The sequence below is a fragment of the Sminthopsis crassicaudata genome, chromosome 1 (genome assembly GCF_048593235.1).
Source record: "Sminthopsis crassicaudata isolate SCR6 chromosome 1, ASM4859323v1, whole genome shotgun sequence".
Lineage (NCBI taxonomy): Eukaryota > Metazoa > Chordata > Mammalia > Dasyuromorphia > Dasyuridae > Sminthopsis > Sminthopsis crassicaudata.
In genome coordinates this window covers 593,823,769-593,851,762 of record NC_133617.1, presented here as the reverse complement: position 1 = coordinate 593,851,762, position 27,994 = coordinate 593,823,769, and the positions used below count along the sequence as shown (strand labels likewise).

At 34.3% G+C, this 27,994-nt stretch overlaps 1 long non-coding RNA gene across 2 annotated transcripts in view; it reads right to left on the bottom strand.

Moving 5' to 3' along the window:
- The window catches only part of LOC141551119 (uncharacterized), a 1,110,497-nt gene that overhangs the window by 583,309 nt on the left and 499,194 nt on the right, over positions 1–27,994 (bottom strand). For both annotated transcript variants that reach the window (XR_012484789.1, XR_012484788.1), the window contains exon 7: positions 23,453–23,538. This is a non-coding gene — a long non-coding RNA (uncharacterized LOC141551119). The remainder of the gene's footprint in view (positions 1–23,452; positions 23,539–27,994) is intronic.

Genomic DNA, 27,994 nt, shown 5'->3' with positions numbered 1-27,994 from the left:
GCAGGCAATAGTAGAGAGAAGAAACAGAGACATTAAGACACTCCTCCAAAAACAAAAGAAAGGGGGATCCACGGGTAACCCTAGAGAACTTCTAAATTTAGTTCTCTATACCATTAATTTTTAAATTTTTGACAAAGATGCACTGGCTCCAGCAGACAGGTTTTATAACTCACCGGAAGGGCAGTGTCCAGTGCAAGCAGCTCCACTGTCTTTAGATAATCGCCAAGTGATGTGGAGAGACCCAGAAAGTGGTGAATGGAAGGGACCAGATAGGTTAACTGCTTGGGGGAGAGGGTTTGCTTGTATCTCTACAGATGGAGAAGGAATCAGATGGGTGCCAACGAGCCGTATTCGCCTTGTCCATCGGAGAGAGACAGAGCAGACCCTTGAAACGAAGGAGAAGGCCCAAGAAACATCGGGTGGTTCCGTTGCTGACTGTGCCCATCACTGAAAGAACCTGGCAGTTATGGCGTTTGACCCATGGACATCAAAAACTGTTGGACTTGAAAATCCTCAGGAATCATTGGATTCTCTGAGACATCATAAGACTATTGTAGGACTGAAATCCTCAGGAATCATTGGATTCTCTGAGACATCATAAGACTATTGTAGGACTGAAAGTCCTCAGGAATCATTGGATTCTCTGAGGTATCATAAGACTATTGTAGGACTTGAAAATCCTCAGGAATCATTGGATTCTCTGAGGCATCATAAGACTGTTGCTGGACTTCAAAACCTTGGGGGGATCATTGGATTCCCTAAAATATAAAAAGACAGATGTGGGATTTCAAAAACTTGTGGGGATCATTGGATTCCCTAACAGTGAAGCAATGGACAATAGATTGGCTTTGGACTATCTCTTGGTTGCTGAAGAAGGGGTATGTGTGTCTGGTGTTTACATACCCTCCTTCTAGGTCTTCTGGAAATCTCTTACAATACCATGTTGCTTTATATTGTTTGTTATATCACTACTTACATGTACAATTCCTGTTTGTTACACCACATCGAGTCTGCACTGACTGTGGGGGGAGTCACCACTAATAGCCTCTGCGTTATTGCTATGTGCTTGTGTAATAACTCCCATGCTGATGGGTTTGTGCATACTTATCTCTAATAAGTCCCTTCAATCCAGAAACCCGCTAGCAATCCCCACTTCTCTTTGGTGCTTTTCATCTCCCTTCCTGAGATGTCAGGGAGGGCATGATTATCTCCTTTTTAGTGCTTTCATCTCCCCTCCTAAGAAGTCAGGGGGGGGCGTGATCACCTCCTTTTTGGGGTTCTCATCTCCCTGAAAAGTCAGGGATGGCGCGACCTCCTGTGGTCTAAAACAAAAGAAAGCGGGAGATGTAAAGGGCTAGAACTGAGCAATGCATTTGGATAATGAAGCACGTGAGACTAATTGCCAATTGGTGGGTCAAAGAGAGGGAAGTGACTTGTGTGAGAGGAGTAAGAGAAACTTGGGTGGTGGAACTCACGCTCACTGGCACTCGTGACCTGGCGTTGGAGGTGACGGTAAAGATCTAGAATAAAGACATTTAGGGGTCCTGACTCCTGCTGATTTCTGGAAAGATAGAGTTCCAGCATTATGTACTTCTATTCTTTCCTTTCATCCTCAACTTTTTCTATCAAGCTATGTGTCAACTTAGCTTTCATTGGGCAACAAGAAAGAAGAGTGAACTGGAATTTTGCTCAGGATCCTAGATCTCAATAGTCTGTTAACAATTGACTAAAATCTCTGGTTGTATTTCTCTCATTTCATAGTTGTTTGCATATTTCATTGAATAGTAAACTTAAAAAGTATATAATAATGTTTTTTTGAATTTTCAGTGATTAGCATAATGCCTGGTTTAAAATAAGTACTTAAAAACAGTTGTTCTAAACAGCTTTCTTGGAATTATTTAATTATTTAGGAAGCTCATAAAAATAACTAATTTTTATACTGTGATTTAAATTATCTGAACCTTACAGCAGCCATATAAGGAAATTGTTATGCTCATTTTATAGATGAAGAAATAAAGTATTAAAGGAGTTAAACGAGTTGTCCTTTGTTAGTCAACCACTAACTATAAGAAGAAAAATTTGTACTGAGCTTTCCTGATTCCAAAGCCTTCCTGATTCCTGATTCTAACACTTTATCTTTCAGGAATATTTTTGTTAGTCCAAATGCCTTCTATGCTACAACAGGACAAACCTGTTTTATCTTTTCCAAGGTAATGTTATAGTATAGAAGTAAACTGTGACAGAAAGAGATACCTGGCAACTCATTAATTACTCTTTCTATGGAATCTGTTGGAGTCCAGCTCCTGTAGTCAATTAAGCATGCGAATTTACTGGGGCCAAGCTGAGAGAGTCTCAACTATGAACTTTTCAAAGTTTATTAGAGAGACAAATGTATGTATGTATGTATGTATGTATATATATACATATAAAATGTTCATAGACTTGATACAAAGTATACTCTTTGTAGTTCCTGTAGTTTTCTCTAAAAAACAATATCTATTGAGATGTATATGATTAAATCCAGGATCTTGGTTACTTAGACAAAGATACAAATAGTTGAGATACATATCAGAGTAAGTTTATTGTACCATTGTCTCAAGTATCTTTCTCCCAAATGTCTTATTCTCTACTATGGGCTGTTTTTCCTATTATAAATTCAAATTCTATTCTATTCTAAATTCCAAAAAATAGTGTTTGTGTTTTGCTTCAGTTGCTAGATTAGTAATATATTGTATTGACAAGTGTTCTGTTATTTCAATAAGAAAAGGGAGTTTTGGTGAGCCAAGTTACTGTGAGATTCAAGATCTGGAATAGATTCTTACCTCCAGGCCCTCTACAGGAATCGTAGGCTGACATACTCTTAGTTGATATTAGAAGAGGTATAGCATACTCTATGCTCTGCTCTACTTAAATTATGTCTAAGCATTGTGTTCAATTTTGGGCACTATCTCTAAGGAAGGCTGTTTTCAGAGGAGGATGACCATGGTGATGAGATCATACCTTATGAAAATCAGTTGAAGGAAATGCAAAAGTTTCATATTAAGAAGTGAAGACTTAGTTAGGATTTTCTGCAGGTATTTGAAGAACTGTCCAATGGAGGAATGATTACATTTCATTCTACGGATTCCAGAGAACTCAGAGCAGGAAACCCTATCTATTGGATAGCTGAAGAGACTGTAAGAGAAGAAAATGGTGTTTTGGAATCACTGGTTATTTTAGGAAGAGGCACATGTTACAATGGAAAGACCCCCAGGCTAGATGTCCACTAACTTGGGAGATTTATATTAAAATTTAAATTCCCATTTCTCCCATTTTACTCATTTAATAAGTACATCAATGCATATTTATTTTTAATTTTATTATTTTTTTTCAATTACCAAACATTATTTCCTCTTCTCTATCCATTGGAGAAAAAAAAGAAAAACAAAAAAAAACCCCAGAAAAACAAAACCCTTCTAATAAATATGCAGTCAAGCAATCCAAATTCCCACATTAACAAAATATGAATATATATATATATATATATGTATAGTTTTTCATCTTCAATCCATCACTTCTCTGTTACAAAGTAGACAGCATGTTTCATCATGTCTTCAATAATTATAATTGGTCATTTCATTGTTCAGAGTCACTCAATCTTTGAAATCAATAAGTATTTTTTAAAATGTATTTTATTTTTAATTTATGGAATAAAACAAGTATTTCTATAACACTAACATTAAAAAAAAAAAGATGATAGCACACGAAACTGCAAATGTACTATATACAAATTGCTATTCCTTTCAAATATACAATAAAATTATGTAAATTTTTTCCCTTTTCTAGCTCCCTCTGCCCTACAAATGTTTAACATTATTGCTATTGTTTATCCTTCATTCTTAAAGAGGACCAGGATATCAGGAAAGTGATACCATGAAATGCAAGTGAGTTTAATTTAAATGAAGGTGGACTATGTCTACCAGCCTTACTTTTTCCTCCAGAGCTATCTGGGTCCATTGGCAAGATATAGATCAGGATGACTGGAGATGACCTGCATTACAGTTAGAGAGCTAGTATTTTTAACCTAGTTTTTAAACAAGTTTCAATTTGATGAAAACAATCCTCATTTCAGTGACTAAGGCTAAGTAAGAATTGAGGCAAAGAATCATTATTAGACACAAATAGTTATGTATATACCTACTCACATGCAATATGTATATATACAGATATAAAAGTATATCCATATCTATCTAGATACAGTTATATTTTATATGATACAGATAGATACATGTAGATAGATATTTTTCTCTACAGATTGATAAATGATAAATATAGATACTTTTATTCATCAGGCTTTCTCTGAATGCAGATAGTCTTTCTTCATGTGTCCTTTATAGTTAATTTGGGTTTTTATAATAGTCAAATTAACTTATTAATTGAAAAAGTCATTTTAAAAACATTATTGTTACTATATACAATATTCTCTTGGCTTTGCTCATTTCATTCTTCATTATTTCTTGCAAGACTTTCCATATTTTTCTAAGATCATTGAGCTCATCATTTCTTATAGCACAGTAGTATTCCATTACAATCATGTAATATACCTTAATCTGCCAGTGCCCAATTGATTCATTCCCCAACAATTATTTATTAAAGGCTGCTATGTGCCAGATACATTTCTGGGCACGAGGAATACAATTATAAAGGTGAAACAATGCTTGACCTTAAGGAGTTTATATTCAACTTGGGGATACAGCTCATATTGGAAACTTGTGGCAAAGGAAGATAGTTTTGATTTAATCAGTGGCACAAATTATGAATAGAGTTATAAGAGTATATTTCCAGCAATAATCATAATTAATTAGTATTTTCTTAGCAAGAGTTGAAATATTAAGGAAGGAAAAAGGGAACATTATGTTATATCAAGGGAGATAATGCAGATAACAAGATGTTCACATAGGCCAGGCCCTGGTATTTTAGAAGAAAACTAAATGGGAGGAAGCTTGGTTTGGAGATCTTATACTAGTTGAATAAAGAGCTAAGAGGTGAGAATTGATTCATTCATCCTCCATTGTGGAATATAAAAACCTCATATGAGTTCTCAAAGAGAGGGTTTAGGCAAGAAGGCCTCTAGAGAGTCACTGTTCCCAGTGGTAAGAGGTAGGCTAAAGCAGAGCACAGCATGCCTAAATTAGTTCTATTCACTGGTATTTTGGTAAATTGCTGTGCAATTTTAAACAACTTATTTCACCACTTGGAGTCTCAGTTTTTTCATCTGTAAAATGAAGAATGAGATTCACAAACCCTCCATCCTTCCTACTATATTACTCAACTTTAACATTTAATGATCTATTGTAATAGAGGTTTAAACAGATTATTAATTCTGAAGAATCAGTTATTCCTTTCCCTCCTCCTAACTCCCTTGGATGCTGAGATCTTTTGAATACAGAATAGTCCCTTAAATACTCATTGAATGAGAACAAATAGGAGGGGTGATTTGATGATTCAAATATATTTTTAAGTCTAAAAGAACAAACAAATATTTTTCTTAACTTTGTAATTATAGAAAACTTTGCCAATTGGTATCAATAGACTGTAAAACTACTCTGAATTAGTTAAAACCTAAATTCCACACTACTGAAAAATATAGATTTTTATTAATTCAGTTACACACAGTTACTCAAGCTTAAACTAAAAAAATGTTAAGTACAGGTATGTAAGGAACTTCCTTTAATAACTAAATAACCATAGCCCATACTTAGTTATCATTTGTAAGCTATAAATTACATTAGGGTCACATGATTAAAAATATCAAAGGAAAGATCTGAACCCAGAACCAGAGCTCATTCTGTATAATACATTCTCTTCTTCCCTTAATAATTCTAAGTATTTCTTTAGTGATCTTGTTTGAACTATTTATATTATGAATTTAGGATTTTCTTATTAACACAAACTTATGCAAAGACCCTGTCCAAATTTTTACAAGTTTACTAATTAGTGGAATTTGAATATTGGTGGTTTTGATGTGCTAATAATAGTCTTGGCTAAAAATGGATGACACTGCAGACTTCTCTAAGAAAGGTTTTGCCCTCTGGTAAATCTGGTGACCTACATAAAATGTGTTCTTGACATTGAATCTTTAGAGCATTTCTGAAGAAAGTGGTATTCTTTTTTTCCTGGTTTCTAATTGGCACTCTAGATGGTACTTTCAGTAAAAAAGGCCAAGGTCAAAATCTTCAGGAAAATAAAATGTATCATCATGGATATAAAATAGAAAATCAGGGCTAAGGTAAATTTAATGGGACATTTGGAGGAAAATATAGTTCTTGGGAAGAAAATCTTAAATTCCCTTATGTTGCCCATGGCTGCCCAACATTCAGTCTTCTGTGATTTCATCTGAATAACTAAAACTAGTTTTTTTAGTCTTAAAAACAAATCTAATTAAGGTTGTTTTGAAGGGGGTGGGGAGGATGCAATGATCTTTTAACTAAACTTTTTTTTTTTTTTCTCAAAAAAGCAAAAGGTTTCTCTGAACATGAAGAGTAGTAAGTAAAATTGTCTCAGCTTGAACCTTCTTTGCAGTCTTAAGAAGAAGAAAGATGTTGGGAATAAAAAGAAATTAAGTTCTTGGTCTTTTCTTAGATCTTTTAATTTTATCAGGTGCTGCAGACTAATGGCAGAGAGAAACAAAGGATCTAGACATCAAGAAGAATCTTTTTTTGTTTGTTTTTGTTTTGCTGAGGCAGTTGGGGTTAAGTGACTTGCCCAGAGTCACACAGCTAGGAAGTGTTAAGTGACTGACTTTAGGGTAGGTGCTCTACTGCACCACCTAGCTGCCCTAGAACAAGAATTTTTTAAGCATTTTTTTTTCTTTTTTTTTTTTGCTCATGTACCCATTCAGCAGTCTAGGGAAGATCATGGACCACTTCTCTTAGTAATATTTTTAAATGTATAAAATAAACATGCAGAATTTCAAAGGATACCAACCTAAAACAAAGTTATCAAAATAAATATTTTAAAAATTCATGGATTCTAGGGTAAGGACCTGACTCACACTGTGCAATGAAATGACAAAACACAAAAGCAGAAGCTCTTAACTTTTACTGTTGTGGATACATTTACTGGGAAAGTCTATGAGCCTCTTCTCAGAGTACAATTTTTAAATGCATAAAATAAGAAAATATAAGATTACAAAGAAAACCAATTATATTGTCACTTTACATGAGTATAAACTTTGTAAAGGTAGATGCTGATTTTCATCTAAATTTTGCATTTCTTTTAGCACCTAACCTAGTACTTTGTATTACATTTAGGCACTTAATAAATGTCTGTGATGGTTGTGAGGGTCTGAGTGAAGCGACAACTTGTGTCAAATGAATAGTTTCTTATTTGGAAGCAGTATAAAATAATGGAAAATGTTTGCGACATGAATTTGAGGGTTAAAATCCTGGCTTCAATACTTACAACATGTTGAGCTTTAGCAAGACCCTCCCTCTCTATATGCCCCAGTTTCCTGATCTATTAAATGAGAAGGGTAGATTGATTTGTTTCAAGGCTCCAAGCAACTATAATATTTTAGAACTTTATGTCTCTCAGGAGGACATTCATTTCATTTCATTTTCCTCAGCAGATGTCAACTTATCTTGAAGGCCCTATGAAGCTCCTTTCATCTATCTTATCTTTCTTCCTCTTGCTCTCTTTTCCTTTGAGTTGTGAATTCAGGAAACCAAGAAATAAAGAACCCTAAATAATTACTATGTGGAAAAAAGGAAAATTGGGAGAAAATTTAAAAATCACACCATTTTATTTTATTCTGCTCTTTTAGCATGCTCTAGATTCTGTTGTGTTGTACTTTTTAAATGATAGAATAAAGGATGTAAGAATGTAGCAATGACATACCTGGGTCACATAAGCATCAAAAATTTACAATGAAGAGGTTTTGCTAAAAAGTTGTCATTACTTTTTAAAATAATTTTTCATAATTAAGCCACTGCTGAGTGCCTAGATGTTCATTAAGAATCTACTGTTTTCTTGAAAGAGGTGATGCAAATAGCCTATATATACATATATATGTATGTATATATATAAATTTATATGTATTTTCATACACACACACATATAAATAACTTTTCAAATAGCAAAGCCAATTCTTCCCATTCCTAAAATCTTGCACTTTTGCTGGCATTTGTAATAAGAATGAATTTTGAGATAGAAAGATAAAGGAAGTAGGAAGAGGGAAAAATTGCAGTTAAGAGAAATAGGAATAATAATAATAACAACAATAATAATAATGTTTGCATTTAGTAATCTAGGATTTGTAAAGTGCTTTATATGTATCACTTAATTCTCAGAACAGTTCTGTAAGGAATATGGTATCTTTATCCCTGTTTTTACAGAAAAGAAATTAAGTAACTCAGAGATTCGCCTAGAGTTATACAACTAGTAAATATTCAAGGCAAATTTCAAACCCAAGTCTTATTTACCCCTTGTCCAGTGCTGTATCTTTATGATACCTTGACTCACTCTGAAAAGCAAAGCTAAGAGCCATTTTAAAGTTAGGAATGATTGAATCTGGAACTCATGAGATTTTAGAGCTAGGGAGATTCGAGAGGGTCTAAACAGTTTTGTATGTATGTATGTATGTATGTATGTATGTATGTATGTATGTATATGGAAGCTAAGAGCCTCAGAGAATTAAGGGAAATTAGAGCAAATAACTCAGCATGAGTAGTGATTAAATCAGAATCAGAAACCTTATCTCTTGACTCCTAGCCATTGTTTTTTCCACTATATTACAAAACTTTTCAGAGAAGTTTCTGTAATGATGGGTTATGTATCTATTCATGTCAAATTATTTCTGCTCTTCATTTTTCCCAACTCCCTTTCTTTCTATCTTTTTTCTCATCCTTTTTTCTTTTCGTTCCCCCACATTGCTTTCTTTTCTTTTATTAGGTCTTCCATTCCTTATTCTAGCTCTCCTTTCTTCTTGGAATTAAGACTCTTAATCTAAATTATTTCCTTTAAAGAAGTAGAGGAAATGTCATCAACTCGCCTATAAATATTTGAATAATATAATAAGTAATCCATATGTCAAATATCTGGATACCAAAGAAAGAGATCCCATTAGAATAAATACTAAAAAATGTGCATACATACTAAGAAATATGCTTTTTAAAAACATATAGACAGCTGACTGAATTTTTCAAATTTCATTTCACTCTTCAACAATGGGTACACATCTAAGGAGGACTTACTTTGAATAATATATTTCTAATGTATCAGTTGTATCAAATACCACTGTTTGCCTTGTGGATTATTCTCTTTGTCTTTCTTAGCATCAAACAGATGAGCTTATATCAAATGATTTCATTATCTTTAAAAATAAAACCTGACAGAATTCTCACATTCTTTTGAAGATGTGAAGCTAGGGACTCCAAGTAAATTCAAACAATGTTCAAGTTAATGGTTATTTTAGGACAGATCTAAGTCTGGACAGTTTAGAGATTAAGGCTGGGGGGGTTAGAGCACAATGAGGTGATTGTTATGCTGGAGAAACTGAAGCAAGAGAGATTAGAGAGTTTTTAATATTTTATTTGAGAGCTTGGATTAATTGATTGAATAGGACTAATGTCTCATAGTTTTCAGCATCTAATGTGAGATTTCAGGGATTCTTATAGGGCTTCAGTGATAAGGGACACAAGACACAAGACACAAGGGGTGGGGAAGAGCACTGATGAGCAGGCCCTTTCAGGAACAGACCATAAATTAAGTTCTGACAGGTTGAGAGTAAGGAAGGATCATAAATTCTGATAAGTTGGAAGGTCAGGATATCTGAAATAGCCTACCTATCTCTAAATAAGCCATCTGCATTTTATGGCTCTATTGAATGCTAATGGTCAGGGCTCCCAGCCCTAATTTAGATAAGTTCTAAGGGTCAGGAAGGGGGTTTGCGACCAGAGACAGAACAATTCAAGGAACTGAGGTTCCTTGAGAAACTGAGGAACAGTTTAGAACCTTCTCTTCAACTTATAGGCACAGAGATAAGTTGATGTAACATTTTAAAATATTGAGTGAATTGGGCTATAAAGTCATGATTTATCAGAGATGGTATTTGAATCTTACTTTTTTGGATTTTTTTTGAGTACAGTTATATAACCAATATTTCACCTTCATCAAAGATTAAAAGGGGATAGAATTCCAAAGGTTAAAAAAGATACTATTGATTCAGATAAATGAATTGATTCCTTTGTCTCCAAATGTGCTATGGCAACATATAATGCTAGATCAGAAGGCATGCTCATGGTATAATTTTGCAATGGATAATCTACAAAACCCAAGTCAAAAATTTATCAAAAATTGGACAGAAATCAAATGAATGATAATCCTAAGAATGATATTCTTTATTCTTTAAAGGAAAACCAGGCCACATAAATAATTGCCATGCCTACTACCTAAATTCTTAGATTTTTTTTGGGGGGGGAGGGTAAATCCTTCAATTTAAAACAAACTGTAATGGAATTAACTTTTCACGAATAGTACCAAATAGCTATACTATAGCTATATTGGCTATTATTCCTATAACATATTCTTGGTCAACGGCCATAGGCAAGTCATTCAACCTCTTTCAATCCCAGTTTCCTCCATGATTCATCGATAATGATAATGCTTTTTAAAATAATATTTTTATTTTTCCAATGCACACAAAGTTGGTTTTCAATATTAACCTTTTTTTTTCTTTTTTGAGGTGATCAGGGTTAAATGACTTGCCCAGAGTCACACAGCTAGGAAAGTGTTAATTATCTAAGGCTGGTTTTGAACTCAAGTCCTCCTGAATTCAGGGCCAGCACTCTATCCACTGCACCATCTAGCTGCCCCTCAACATTCATCTTTGCAAAACTTCATGTTCCAAAGTTTTCTCCCTCTGTACTCTCTTCCCCCTTCCCCAAGACAGCAAGTAATCTGATATAGGTTACACATATATAATTCTTCTAAATATATTTCCATATTCATCATGTTGTGCAAAAAAAAAAAATCAGATTAAAAAGGAAAAAACAAGCAAATAAACAACAAAAAAGTTGAAAATATAGTGATTTGATCCATATTCAGTTTCTATAGTTCTTTCTTTGGATGAAGATGGCACTTTCTGCTAATGATACTTGTAATAATTCTTGCTTTCAATTGTTGTAAGGTTCAAATGAAGTAATCTACCTAAATCACTTTGCAAAACTTGAAGCATTATGTTAAAATCCATTAACATTATTTTTATTATTATGTACAATTTGGGGTAGTCTAGCTCATCTTGTTAGATACCTCACAATAATTTTTGTTTTATTCATTAGTGACATAAGCCAAAATTTTTTGAGTGGGAAATTGTTTCAGTTCATCATAATTTTACTCTAAAAGTGTGTTTTGCTTTTTAAACATCATGCATTTTGTTTATATATTTATTATTTTGCCAGAATCAAGGAAATATTTTTCAAAATGTTGTTGTATGCCCAAAAAAATGAATTAGCCTCACTAAAACAAATTGAAGATGGCTTCTGTCATATTCACCTTTCTTCTGAACATGAGATTTGTTGTTAAAATAAGCTTGTAGGCATTGGTTTCATTGTCAAGAATCTTGATGCTTGCTACTTTTCTTTCATTTTTTCTTTCAATCCCCCTCATTTCATTCAAGTAACAGTGGCACAAAACTCATTTTTCCCTACCCCCCAAAATAGAACTAAAAATATAAATGGATTCTAGACCTTTCCCTCTTTGAACTTAATCCATTGAGATAATAGAGCAATAATCAATTGGTTGGACATCATGTTTTATTTATCATAATTATTGATTGCTTCTAGGCCAATAATAAATCGACTTTTAGTCATATGATCAACTTCAACTCATGTTTTATGATTATTCATTATTTCAGTTGAATACTTGCCAGTGGATGCTAGCTTAATCCATTTGTAAATATTATAATTTCTATGTATTTAGAATTCCTCTGTCTTAACTTCAAGGTAAGCTAAGCTAAAAGAATTCTCAGTTTATGACTGGTTTAATTAGTCAGATATGATCAGGTGGAAACATTTGAATCATACTGAGGCATGTGGCAAAAATATTAACATACTTTTTAGAGCTTATGTAAACAGGAACTGGCATGTTGGCATAGACAAAATATATTCATACTACCAATAAGGCAAATGTCATTCATACTCACAAATATTTATAACTGAATATGGCTGATTTTAGTTTGTTTCTTTTTCCCATTTGAAGGAGTTGGCAATGTATATTTTCTAGGGAGTAGATAGAAAGACTACAATCATTTTCTTTATGTTTATTTGATATTTGTTTGAATATTTGAAATATTTAAAAAATTCTTAAGTAAATATTCTGGAGAGATTAAAAAAAAAAAACCTTACTTTAAAAAATAAACTATACTGTTCAAGTCCCCTTCACTACTGCAGAGCTAGTCTATACTTCAAATAGTCACCATAAAATTATATCCACAGAGCTGTGAAAGTGCTCTCTTAAAAAAAAGAAAAGGGAAAGAGGATTTGATAGGCGAGGGGGATTGGATTCTTTTCAGACTGAAGGATTCAGGGTAAAGAGAGTTGTAAAAAATCATACCAACATTCACTGAAAAAGAAAAAGTAGAGATTGTGGTATGGGAGATTTTTAAAGGAAAATGCAGTTATCAGAAGTGGGAGATATAACAGGATCAATTCTGGTTCATAATTTGCTTTAGTGTTATGATTCTCTTAGAAAATACCTGATTTCTTTATAACTCCATATTTTCTTTACAAAATGGATATTAAACTAGCTAGCTAGGTCCAAAAAATAGATTAATTGGTAAAAGATTTTATAGAATGCAAGGTATTTATATTTTTCAAGGTCAATCAACTAATTACTTCTTAAACTTTTAAAATTTTTATTAATTGATTCAGCACATTGTCTGGCATATAGGAAGCATTTAATAAGTGGTGACTTAATTTTATGACCATGTATTTTTTGCCATAGAATCTTAAATAAAGAACTAGAAGGGATGATAGAAGTCATCTAATCCAGGTCTCTCCTTTCATAGATTAGAAAACTGAAGTTGAAAGACATATGGTAATTGTTAAGGATGATATTGGAACTCAAGTCCATAGAGTTAGTCATCTTACTACTGTACCACATCTAATGAAAACCTCCAATTTCTATCACATCGGTAAGTCCTTTTATCCTCTCTTATTTTGTCACTTGACCTTTTGTGTATAAAATGACATTACCTGAAAATTATTTTATTTAAACTTACATCTTAATATAAAAAAGCCTTGAGGACATGTAGGATGAAATGTAGTCACTGATTAGGTAAGTTAATTTCCCATAGGCATTGAAGAAAATAAAGAGATATTTATTAAAGGTATAGTAGGAGAGGCATTTCTGTTTATTCATGTGAAGTCAGCTTTACAATCCTAGCAAAGGTTGAATCAATTCTCCCATTTATAGCTCAGACCCTGAGGACTTCATACTAGCTTAGCTATCTACAATGGTGGCCAAGTGGAAAGTGACACATAAGATTGAAGGCTGCTTGAGGGGAATAAGGTGAGGAGAAAAAGATTGGAGAAAGGAATTTTTTTTTCAGTGATTGAGAAATAAAAAGTAGATTCCCAAGCCAATTTCAATAAGTCAAAAACAAGTACTCATTAATCATATGAAACAGCAGATCCCATTGGTCTAGGTAATGGGGAAGTAGAAAATTTTCTTTCAGGGAGAGTCCTTAGCTCTAGATTTCTACATAATTCTTGAAGGACTCTAAAGAGAGGTGTCAGATTTTTTTTTCTCATATTTGGCTGTTTAATTCCTCATCCTTGAATTGCAGGGATCATGACTAAAAACTTTGGTTTCATTCAAGTCTAGGGTCTGGACCTCAATTTAAAGTGTTTATAGGGTAGGGGGAGGGTATAAATTTTTTTCCCACACAAAATAAATGCTTAAAAGACTTATAAATTTACATTGATAAAAGTTAAACACAGTAACTTAGGATTCCTATTATATTCTCTTGGGAAGTTGATACTTAATACATCAAAACATAGATTATTTTACTCTACTAATGAATAACCATCTTCTTAGTATTTCATCTCTGCTCTGTCCAAGAGAACAACTACCTTAAGGTCTTCACCTTCTGAGAATCCTGGACTTAACTTAATCTAACATCTTCTTACTGGTCAGCTTCTTCAAAAAAGGTTGAAGCTGCAAAAAGTTCTACTTGTTTCTAGTCAAATCATACTGAGAGATCTAGGAATTCTAAATCTTTTGAACTTTGAAACTCCAAACAGCATATGTTCTTGCTGCTCCATATGTGTTGAAATACATGGGAGCCACCTGACAGTGGCTGCTGGAAATCCAAACCAAGCCTGCAGAATGGATCTCCTCTTGTGAGAGGATGATACAAGGAGACTGAGAGGCAGTTGCTGTTCTCTGACCTCTCTGAGAGGCTGTTATGTTGTCTGACCTCTCTCCTCCTCCCTCTGCCTCCAATTTATTTCATTCCCAGTCAGCAACACCTGGGTCAGCAAAGGCTGCCTTGCAACTCTTTCACATGTTAGGATCTACAGTTGTTGAGGCTCTCAGAGAATAGACCTGCCTCTTAACAGTATGAACAGTCACTGTAACTGCTTAGATAATTAAGCAATTTAATTTATAGCTTTAAGTATGATCATTTAAAAATTACTGGTGCCTTTGGATATTTCTGTATTGATTGTTATTACTGCTAAGAATAATCATTATTAAAATACTGAAGACAGTCATGGGTCAGGCAGGATGAAATAACTTGCAACATCAAGGTAACTCTGTACCTCTTATCTACCTAGAGAGAGTAGAGAGCTGTGGACCAGTCAGGAGAGAAGGAGGAACAGTACAGAATCAGAGTAATGTATTGTTCATTTGCTCCATTCAAAAAGGAGGGATCCCTTTTCTCTAATAGTGAATGAAGGTGTCCTATCCTCAAAGAGTTTTTAAATAGGCAGCTATTTAATACAAGAATAAAAAATGGTGTCTAAGATGTGCATAATAAATAGCCAATCCTATGGGAAAAGAAATATCAAATCAGTCTTTTTCAGTTGCAGTAAAGTGATACATATCATAATATATCATGGCCTTGCAAAACTCAGTTTGCCTTTATTAATTACCAAATGATCAGAGTTAAGAAGGCTTATTTCTGTAATTCTCAAAATGTACTATCACTAATGTTTCAGAAATATAAAGCAGACAATTCATATTTTTTATAATTTAACTTCCAAAGGACCTGAACTTCATATTTACTTATTTGGATGACTGTTATATAATCCCAGTAAAATGTAAGTTTATAGACAGCAGGATCAATTTCATTTTCCCTTTTCATCTTCATTGACAATATAGTACTTTGCACATAGTAGGTGTTTAATAATTGTTAGCTGAATTGAATTTGTTATAAATTTTTCATCAGCAGTGCATCCTTGATTTTAATGTCTTTTTAAATGTAAGAATGAATGAATGATTAAATGATTGTAATAATATATTCCCTTTGACCCAGCTATATAACTAACTTGCTAGTATTATTCCCCTAATGTAGTGTCCTATTGTCTCTCAATTGTAATCTTTCTCTGGGAGGAGGTTTCTTTTCTGTAAATCCTTTTCTCTGTGAGCAGGTTTCTTGGGAGGCTTCTGGAGCCTCCAGCCAGAGCAAAGGTAGAATCTCCAATCCTCTTCTTCCTGAATTCTGGCTCCTGAATCTCCTCAAGCTTCCCTGAAGTTCTCCTGGGAAGTCTTGACCCAATCCAGACTGCCTTCTTACAGACTGCCTCCTTCCAGACTGCTCTTCCCACTCAATGTTGTCTCCTTTTATCCTCCCAGAGAATGGGGCTTGTGGGTACTCCAGGGGCTTGTGGGAACTACTTACAACCAATGAGCTAGCTTCTTTAAAGGTATAAACTCCTTTAAAGGTTTGAACTAAAGGTGTGAACTCTGAGCTAGAGAATTGTTAAGTACCATGCTAAATTAGACAACTGAGTTAGCACCTAGTAATCCTAACACTCTAAACTTATGTTCTGATAGGGAGAGATTATATATATATATATATATATATATATATATATATGGAGTGGCCAGGGAGTGATATATTGGTTTGAAAAGTTATAGGGATGGTCAGTAGAGTCATAGGTGACTAAATAGACATACCCTTTCTAGGATCAATAACATAAGTGATTTTATTATAGTTCCAGAAATGAAAGGGAGTTGGGCAACTAGGAAGTACAAAACACATATGAATGGCAATATAGCCAGAACATCAACTGTTGTTGTTTGTCCTTCATTACTAATGACAACACAGGGATAATACCTCATATGAATTGGATTTAATTACAGTTATATAAAATCCTTAGCCTCACTCTCTCTTCTAGAGTCATTAGAATCCAGTGGCAAGACAAAAGTCAGGATATCTGATTATGGCCCGGGGTACAGTGAATGACCTTAACCCCTTTGATGTTTGACCAGGCTCTCTGCATTCCATAATATCTGTCTTCATGGTCCTTGGAACAAATTGCTTTCATCTGATCATTCAATTGGGGAAAATCTCCACTTAAGGTAGACATCTTCCAAACTCACCATTATCAGTTACCCTGAAAAGTCAGCCCTCAGAAGGACTCAGAAGAGTCAAGAATGATTGAAACTGGGGAGCTCTATTTAGTGGGTAATTGAAGCAGCTGCCAATGAAAATTGGGGATTGTAGAGAATTCCAGTAAGATTGTGGCATGTATTGAAAAGTCCAAGCTCTTCATAGTCATCACACAACAAGGTAGAGTTGTACCTCAGGACAAAAATAGAGTGATAAAAACAAATAAGAGGTAGGGAAGACCTGGGGGGAAGAAAATGTGAAGAAAGATACCAGGACAGAAGATTGACTTGTATGAAGTGTAAATACCTCTAGGTTAGTTTCATTGAAGCAGGGGAGCCCTGGGGGTAGCTGGGTTCAGAGGTAGCCTCTCACCTCAGTCACAGGAATTTTTACCTCCAGACAGGGTGGAGAGTCAAGTTTCTGAATCAAAGATAGAGGGAAGCTCTCTGTTAAGGAACCTTAGGTCCAGCTATGTTACTAGGATGCCAACCTGGGTGAGAAGGAATCAATACACACTTGGTGAAGGCAGAAGAGGTGAGGTTGCAGGGTGTTGGCATTTACAAGAGGATGGAGTTTTGGTTTCAGTACCAGACCAGAGGGGAAAACTGAAGGAAGACCTGTGGCCAAAGGCACCATTCCTAATACTTGACAACTGGAGGTAATTACACCACCAATTCACTACAAATTAAGAAAAAATGAGCAGGTAAAAAATGAGTAATCCAAGAAAACAAGATTATGAAAAGAAAATCAAGCAATTCAAAAAGGAGATCCAGAATCTTAAGGAAGAAAATGATTTCTTGAAAACTAAAATTGGGTAAGGAGAAGCTAGAAAAATTATGAGGCCAAGAAATAATAAAACAAAATACAAAGAATGAAAAAAAAGAAGAAAATGTGAGGCATTTCATAAGAAAAATGATAGATTTAGAGAATAGATCAAAAAGGGAAAATTCATGAACTACCTGAAAGCTATGATCAAAAACTAAAACAATCTTGATGCAATAATATAATTAAAGAAAAATGTCCTGAGGTTTTGGAAAGTGAGAGGGAAAAGTAGAAATAGAAAAAAAAATATCAATCATTACCTATCTATAACTATGAGGAAATCTTATAGGAACATTATAACCAAATTGCCAAACCTCCTAATCAAAAAGAAAATATTATAAGCAAGAAGAAAATTAAAAACAATTCAAATATGGTAGAGCCAAAATTGAAATTATATGACCTAGAAATCACTACTTTACAAAATCACAGGTGTTGGAACACTATATATTGAAGAGCAAAAGAACTAGGGTTCTGGCCAAAATATCATACCCAGCAAAGTTAAGCATAATTCTGAATGGAAAAAAAAAAAGGATATTAGAAGAAATCCCAGATATTCAGGAATTTTGTCACAAAATGACCTGAACTTAATAGAAAATTGACACATATATGAGATCTAAGAGAAATATAAAGTAAACATAAGAGATTTATTCCAAAGGACAGCAAGGACAAACTGTCTTACATGTGGAAATATAAACCATATGTCTAAGATTCTCATTAGCAATTGGGTAGTTTGAAAGAAAGAACTGAGTATTATGTGATTCTAAAAATCAAAACCACGTAGGAAAACAAAAATTATGTTATATGAATGGGGTGGGAGATCAAGAATTGATACAGAAGAATTAGATAAGGAAGGAGGACACTTCATTCTGAAATCCTACTCACATTGGGAATGGATTAAAAAGGGAACAATATATAAATATCTGGAAGGATGTAAAAATCTTTTAAATTTATATAGAAATAGCATGGGAAGGAATAGGATAAAGGGGATGTAGGAGGATATGTAGATGAATAAGAATGGGAAAAAAATATGTAGATAAGTGGAAATGGAATGAAGAGGGAGAGAAAGAGTCCAGGAAGAAGACAAAGTAGTTGCAAGGGTTGTAGGTTAAATAATAGCAAGCTGAGGTAGTAGGTAGATGTAAAGCAGGGGAGTTAGCAGGGATATGAAATAAACATAATAATGATCAGCAGTAGGATTTATTAGAAAAAAAGGAGTAGTAAACATTGATCTCAAAGTGAAAACTAAAATAAATTTCATCAAAAGAGAAAAGTAGGGAAATATACTATATGTCAGCCATATTAATCAATATTGTTTTAGACTGTTTTAAAATTAGATATTATGGGGGCAGCTAGGTGGCGCAGTGGATAGAGCACCAGCCCTGAAGTCAGGAGGACCAGAGTTCAAATCTGGTCTCAGACACTTAACACTTCCTGCCTGTGTGACCTTGGGCAAGTCACTTAACCCCAGCCTCCAAAAAAAAAAAAAATTAGATATTATAAGATTGAAATATTGCTTTACTGTAAGAAATGATAAGTTGGTGGAATTAGAAACATGGAAAGACTCATCTACTTGTTAGCCTTACATAGAAATATGAATGTGTATTGTATGATTATAGTTGTATTTACATATACATATATGTATATGTGTACATACACATATGTTTGTATGTATATGTAATATATGTGTATATGTTTATACACACACAAATCTGAACTTAATTGTAGCCTTGGGGAAAGAATGGGAGAGGAAAAAGGGGAAAAAAAAGAATAAACTTAGAAGTATATAGCAGAGAACAAAAGAAAATCCACAAGAAAACAAAGAAATGATGGGCAATTTTGAACACAGGGGAGTATTTATTATATAGGCTTTCTTGAAATGGAAATTTATCATTCCATATTTTGAATCCTCTTCTATGTTCTGTCGTATACATGGAAATGTTTTTTTCTTTTCCTGTTTTTTTTTTTCTTTGTCTATTTTGTATTTAAGTTTTAAATAATGTTTTAAAAAGATATTTTAAAAAGGGGGGAGAGGATCAGATAGGCATGAAAAGCCTAAATCCTCCATACTCTCTATAATTCTTCTTTTTATTGCTGACACTTTTTCTCGGTAGATAGAACTCTGGGCTTGAATTTAGGAAGATATGAGAAATTTCACCTCAGACACTTACTACCTATGTAGACCTGTCACTTAACTCTCTTTGCCTCAGTTTCCTCATCTATAAAATGAACTGGAGAAGGAAATAGCAGACCACTCCTATACCCTTGCCAAGAAAACCCAAATGGAATCATAAAGAGTTGAACAGGACTGAAAAATGACTGAACTCTTTTACAACTTTGTTGCTGCTTAACTTTGGCTGCTTAGTCCCATCTCCCTTCTCTTTATCTTGTCATCCCCATGTTTTTTTGGTTAAGGATCAGAACTGATGTGGTACAGTAGAAAAAGTGGTGGAATTAATCAGATACTGTGTTCTGTGTTTAAATGTCATGTTTATCCTTTTAAAACTATATGGCTTAGGGGAAATCTTAAACTAGTTGGATCCCTATTTCCTCATTTCTAAAATTGGAGAATCAGAGTAGATGGCCTTTTAGTGTCCCTTCCAGCTCTAAATCTATAATACTGTGACAAATTTCCTCCTTTTTATTTCTAGAAATAATAAATGGCCTCCATTTGGACTCCAAAACTTGAAGTAAGTTTTATTTACATTTCAGAGTAAACCTGGATGGACCCAAGAGATTTAAATAATAATGCCTTTGGAGTTACTGCTTCTACATCTTATAATTAAGCAATTATTATTAGCAATAGCTCCATGCTTCTTCAAGGACATAGCATGGCTCTATATTGTAAATTTCCAAAGGACAAAAAATAGCATTTCCAGTTATTTAGGTCTCTTTGTATAATACTATATATACGACTCTAGTAGACATTTTTTTTTTTTTTTTTATTGCTATTGATGGCAGAGAGAACGATAATGATGATGATGAGGTGGTCAGTTTTTCCAAAGTCTCAACTACCACCTACATATTCCACCATTTCCTTTTTTTTATTCTATAATACTTATTTCACAGGTTACACACTACTTTGTATAGTAGCTAAGGTGATAGTTGAGGGAATAGAGAGGAGGACAGGTGTCATTACTTCTATCATGGAGCTGGAAAAACAGATTGCATACTTTGCCAATATGATGTCACACCAATTCTATTTAATTCAATGTGTCAAAAAATGAAAAATTCATTTAATCAATCAGCTTTTGTTTCTTTCCCTATATGACACAAAACAACTAATGATTTGTTGATAGATAAATTTTAGCATGTGTAGAATTTTATTTCTGGTGACTAAATCAAGCAGAAGTTTTAAAATAATTTTCAAAAAAGATATAGAAAGAAGTCAATATGAAATCTGACCTTGATTATTTTCATTAATTATCTGATCCTAATAATTCAGGGGGCTTTCCCCCTATATAATAATGTTAAAGATACAGGATAAATAAAGAGTGTAGGAGGAGGAATGTAAGGTGTCATCATAAGGATTTTACATATTTTTCCTTCCTTAATAGTTTCCTTGAAATATATACTTTGTAATTCACACTTTTAGAGAATGTGCCTTAATGTAGGCCATGAAAATCAAGCTGTGCTGTCTTTCCTTTTCATCCTTAACCTATGTGGTTAGAGATTGGTTTGTCCTCTATGGTTGTTGCTTTTCATTTCCAGAGGCTTCATACATACCAGGAAAGAATAGCTTGGAGGGATGGATCAGGGCAGATTGTCTGAGGTCTTTTACAGACCTCCAACTACCTGCAGTTCTTTTCCTTGGCTTTTTTGATCTGGTGACTGTAGAAGGTGATTTTTGTTTTATAGCCTTTTTATCCTTGGATTGTATGCTTTTAATACCTAATTGCTAAAGTAATTCTTTATTGGAATTTATTATTAATAAGGGCCTGTTACATTTTGTGGAAAACTTGGAGCCTACTATACTGATTGAGATTGAAATTTAGATTCAGCCTATCATAATTTACTAATTGTGCAACAGAATGTAGACGAATAACTTTATTAAGGTTGGATGAGTCAAAAGAGTGCTTGTATTAATTTTTCTTAGCTTTACTGACTCTGTAGGACAGCTGGGAATACAAATGACATTGAAATAAATAAAATAACAATGACTCAAAACATCTAGGAAGCAGAAAAAATGTTTTGGTTTTATATGAGTCACCAGTTACAACTCTAATTTACCTCTTTTGTTAGTTATTAAAACAATACTTGAAGTTTTTTTTTTTTTTTAATATCTGAAAAGTTCAGAAGCAAACAACAGTTTCATGATGGTATGCTTGCATAGACTTTGGATAAAGGTTGCCACTCTCATCCTCTCTCAGTCACCAATAGAGTGAAACAGGAGTGTGTGTTTGCTCCCATCCTTTTTATTTATTTTAAATAAATTTAAATTTTCTCCAAGTTACATACCTCAAGTTACATTTATTTTTGGCTGAGGCAATTGGGGTTAAATGACTTGCCCAGGGTCACACAGCTAGGAAGTGTTAAGTGTCTGAGATCAGACTTGAACTCAGGTCCTCCTGATGTCAGGGCTGGTGCTCTATCTATTGCACCACCTAGTTGCTCCAGTATTCACTTTTACAAGATTTTGAGTTCCAAATTTTTCTCCCTTCCTTCTTTGTTCCCTTCCCCTTTACTGAAGATGGTAGGCAGTTTCATAGTTTTTAATGTGCTATCATGTAAAACATTTCCATTTTAGTCATAGTTATGAAAAAAAAAAACAGAAAAAAAACCCAGAAAGATTAAAGTAAGTCAAAAAATATGCCTCAGTCTGCTTTTCAAATATTTTTATTGGTTATACATAGTATTTTCTTTGTTAATCCTTTACACTCGTCTTGGATCATTGTATTGCTGAGAAGAGCTGAGTCAATCATAGTTGGTTGTTTTAATTTGGATTTCTATAATCAAAAGTGATTTAGAGCACTTTTTCATATGACTAACCATAGCTTTGATTTCTTCATCTAAAAATACCTTTTCATATGCTTTGTTCATTTATCAACTGGGGAATGGTTTATATATTTATAAATTTGGTTCAGCCCTCTATGTATTTGAGAGATGAGGTCTTTATCAGAGACACTTATAAAGATTGTTTCCCAGCCTTCTGCTTTCCATCTAATCTTGGAGCCCTGTATTTGTTTGTACAAAAGCTTTTTAATTTAGTATGTTCACAATTACCTTTTTTTTTTTTGTATTTTGCATTGCCTTCTATCTCTTCCTTGATTGTCAATTTCCCCCTTTCCATAGTTTTGACAGGTAAACTATATATATTTGAGACCAGATTTGATTTCAGGTACTCCCGATTTCAGGGCTGGTGCTCTATCCACTGAACAACCTAGTTGCCCCCAATCCCATGTTTTTTTTTAAAAAAATACATTTTCAGTAATATTGCCAGACACTTTAAACAAAGATGAAAACAGCATCAATGTCAGCTGCTGCACTGATGCTAAGCTATTTAATTTAAAAGGCTATAAGCCAAGACCAAAGTGGAGGGAGAGTTTGCTTGTGACTTTTTGTTCACAGATGATTATGCACTCAATGAAGCCTAAGGCTAAGATGCAACAGAATATGGATTGATTCTCTCCTGCTTGTGCTCATTTTGACTTGACAATCAATACCAAGAAAACAGAGGTCCTTCAGGAGCCAGTACCACATCATTTATATGTGGAACCATTATTCACAATAATTGGAGAAATTTTGAATGCTGTAGATAACTATGGGCAGATAGTAATATAGGCAGCTAGGTGGTAGTGCATAGAGTGCTGAGCATGGAGTCAGGAAAACTCACTCTCATGAGTTCAAATTTGGCTTCAGACACTTAAGACTGGGGCCTTTGGTGAATCGACCCTATTTGCCTCAATTTCCTCATCTACAAAATGAGCTGGAGAAGGAAGGCAAACCACTCCAGTCTCTTTGTCAAGAAAACCCCAAATGGGATCATGGGGAATTGGATATGAGTGAACAACTGAGCAAATGGATAAGTTCACTTACTTTGGCAGTTTACTTTCCAGGGATATCCACATAGAAGATGAGATTGCTTCACACATTGCCAGAGCTAGTTCAGTGTTTAGGAGGTTCTGAAGGAAAGTATGGGAGAAAAAAGATAATATACTGATTACCAAACTGAAGGTTCATGGAGGCATCATACAGACCTCATTGTTGCATGTCTATGAAACATGGACAGTTGGAAAGTGCCCTTGCAGAAAACTGAACTACTTCCACTTGAGTTATCTTAGGAATACTCTGAAGATTACCTGTCATGATAAGACACCAGATGCTGAAGTCCTCTGCCAAGTATTCAAATTCCACTGCAAAGAGTTCAACTCCTCTGAGCTGGCTGTATAGCCTGAATGTCAAATATACCCTACCTAAAAGTCTATTTTACAGAGAACTCACGCAAGATAAGTGCTCACAGAAGATGTGGCACAAAGACACTATCAAAGTCTCTTTGAAGAACATTAGTATTGATTGTGAGATGTGGGTACCACTGGTATAGGACCACCCCACATGACATGACTACATTAAAGAAAGTGCTATTATCCATGAGCAAAGCAGAATTGAAAGAAATGTGAGACATACAAATCCAGAGACATCTCCATCCTAAATGTTCTAATGAACTACTTGTTCTAACCTGTGGTAGAGCCTTCCATATTCATATGGAATTAAACAGCCACAGGCAAACATCTAAGCCCAAAATCATGAAATTTTTTCTCTTCTAAAATGAAGAATGAAGCAGCCACAACAAGAATTTCAAATCAGAAATTACTAAAGCAAATAATTTGAAATCTAAGGCATTATAAAGGATTATATATGTGTACATATACTACCACTACTGTGTATATTTTCAAGTCAGCTTAGATTTTAATTCAGTTTAATAATTCATTCAACAAACATTTATAAAGCACTTTCAGTGTTTTAGCCACTGGTGCTAGATGGTGGGAGTACAAAGACCCCTCCCCCCCAAAAAAAGAAACAGTCTTCATACCTACATTCTATCATACTGAAGACAAAGTGGATATAAATAAGTATGTCCAGAAAAAATATGCTCATTGGGAGAGCAGATCATTTGAACTGAATATTAAGTATCCCTCTACTTAGGGATATCTTGTTGATGCTAAACTAGGATATGCTAGAGCTAAGGCTAGTTGTTTCTCCAAATTTTAAAAGCTACCTCTAATTCTACATGAAAAACTAACAATACGGTTAGGTAGGAAGAAAAAACAATGACCTTACCCTATGGTGTAAGCTTATGATTGTTTTATCTTACCCCCTCCCTCCACCTGCTATTGATTCATTTCCATGTGAGAATAGAAAAGAATTGGATTTTAAGGTTTGAAGAAGCCTAAACCCCAGAGCTGATTAGTAGTTAATAGGAAAATAACCATTATAAAGTTTAGGTCATAGGATTAAAACAAAACAAAACAAATCAAAACAAAAAAAAATAGAATTAGCTTTCTTAACTCTAGTCTCCTTTAGGGAACATGGATGGATTTCAAAAGATTCATGGAGGACTTCTGACCAAGATGACGGAGAGGAGGCACACATCTGCTTAAGCTCCACATTTTCTCTCAGAATTTATTTCATGACAAGCCTCGGAATTAATGCTTGACTGGAAAAAAATCCACAAATAATTACCAACAAAAGACATCCTTGAAATTCTCCAGAAAAGGTTTGCTTTTGCTCTGGGGCAGGGACAAACAGATTGGACGCAGGCTGAGGGCAAGCAGGAGAGCTTGGAAGGCAGCTCACACTGTAAGATCAGAGTGGAGAGGGGTACGATCTCTGCCTTTCTGCAGAATGACCTTAACCACAGTGTGGATATTCTGTTTTGGCAGCAAGCCAAAATCAGCAGAGAAGCTGTAAACACAAGAGGTAAAGACTAAAACCCCCCAAAGATAGCATCTCTCAAGACCTAGCCAGCCCCACCCCCACCCAGTGTGACTCAGCACATTCTCAGAGCCTCAGAGTCTCAGAGAGCAAACCCAGCATAGCCATTGCTGTCCTGGTAGTGCCTCACTGCTGTCTCCCACAGTCTGTAGAGTAAACCCTGTAATATCATCCAGCCCAATTCCCCCCCCTCCCAAAGCAAACTATTTGTTTTTCTTATTAGTTTATTTTCTTTGATTCTTCTCTGACAAAATGAACAAAAACTTTAAAAAGACTCTAACCATTGATAGCTTCTATTTGGATAAGGAGAAGACTTTAAACCCTGAGGAGACTAAAAACAGACTCTCTCCAGATGAATCCACAAAGGGGGATATGATCTGCTCCTCAATACACAAAACTCTCATAGACGAGATCAAAAAGGCTCTCACAAGAGAACTAGAAGAGAAATGGGAAAAGGAAAGGGAAACTTGGCAAGAGAGTCTGGATAAGTCATCCCACAAATTTAAAGACAGAGTGGATAAAGAAATCAAATCATTGAAAAACAAAATTAGTGAACCTAAAAAGGTAAACAACTCTAAGAAAAACAGAATTAGTGAGTTGTTAAAAGAAAATAACTCTCTAAAAAATAAAATTGGTGAAATGGAAAAAAAATTCCATAGAACAAAACAATTCACTTTAAAAACTCAATTGGACAATTAGAAAAAGATATTTAAAAAGTGAGTGAAGAAAATACATCTTTGAAAATCAGAATTGAACAAATAGAAGTGAATGACTCAAGGAAAATCCAAGAATCAGTCAAGCAAAACCAGAAAAATGAAACAATGGAAAAGAATGTCAAGTATCTTCTTGGGAAGACAACAGACCTGGAAAATAGATCCAGGAGAGACAATCTGAGAATAATCGGAGTCCCTGAAAAATATGAGGAAAAAAAGAGCCTGGACACTATTTTCCAGGAAATTATCAAAGAGAACTGCCCAGATGTTTTAGAAACAGAGGATAAAATAGACATTGAAAAAATTCATCAATCACCTACTGAAAGGGACCTTAAAATCAAAATGCCAAGAAATATAATGGTCAAGTTCAAGAACCATTAGACAAAGGACAAAATATTGAAAGCTGCTAGAACAAAGCAATTCAGATATGGAGGAGCCACAATAAGGATAACTCAGGATCTAGCAGCATCCACATTAAAAGAATGAAGAACCTGGAATATGATACTCCGAAAGGCTAAGGAACTTGGTCTGCAGCCAAGAAAACTTACCCAGAAAAAATGAGCATTTTTTTCCCAGGGAAAAAGATGGAAATTCAACAAAACAAATGAATTCCATCTATTATTGATGAAAAAAAATGAGATCTAAACAAAAAGTTTGATCTTCAAATACAGAACTCAAGAGATTTCTAAAAAGGTAGAAAGAAATCTTGAGAACTATATTTCTGCCATAAAGATATATAAAGAATACATGTATAATTTGTTCTAGAAACTAGAGATGGAAAGGAAATTATACCAGAAAAAAGGGTAAAGTGGAGGGGGATGAACACAGTGTGTATCATATTCTCATTAGAATTGGCTTAAAGAGAAAAATATAGATATATTCAATTTATGGTGAAACTCCTTCTACTTCATTGAAAAATGGGTGGGAAAAAGTGAAAAGGGAAGGAGTAAGCTAAGCAGAAGGGAATAAAGAATTTGTGAGGAAAAAGGGTAAACTAGTGGGAGGAACTCTAAGGTAGGGGAGGGGTACTAAAAAGGGAGGGATGTGAGAAGCAAGTGGTATTCACAAGTTTAATACTGGTGAGGGGGTAAGGGGGAAGGAAAGGAGAAAAGCATAAGTAGGGTTAATAAGATGGCAAGTAATAAAAAATTAGTCATTTTAACCATAAATGTGAATGGGGTAAACTCCCCCATAAAGAGGAAGCAGTTAGCAGACTGGATTAAAAGCCAGAATCCTACAATATGTTGTTTATAGGAAACACACCTGAAACAGGGTGATTCATACAGAGTAAAGGTAAAAGGTTGGAGCAGAATCTACTATGCTTCAGGTGAAGCCAAAAAAGCAGGGATAGCCATCCTCATCTCAGATCAAGCAAAAGCAAAAACTGATCTAATTAAAAGAGATAATGAAGGGCACTATATCTTGCTAGCATGGATAATGAAGCAGTATCAAAATTAAACATATACACACCAAGTGGTGCAGCATCTAAATTCTTAAAAGAGAAATTAAGAGAGCTGCAAGAAGAAATAGACAGCAAAACTATCATAATGGGAGATCTCAACCTTGCACTCTCAGAATTAGATAAATCAAACCACAAAATAAATAAGAAAGAAGTCAAAGAGGTAAATAGAATACTAGAAAAACTTGATATGATAGATCTTTGCAGAAAACTAAATGGAGACAGAAAGGAGTACACTTTCTTCTCAGTAGTTCATGGAACCTATACAAAAATTGACCATATATTAGGACATAAAAACCTCAAAATCAAGTGCAGTAAGGCAGAAATAGTAAATGCATCATCCTTTTCAGACCATGATGTAATGAAAATTACATTCAATAAAAAGCCAGGGGAAAATAGACCAAAAATAATTGGAAACTAAATAATTTCATACTAAAGAATGATTGGGTGAAACAGCAAATCATAGACATAATT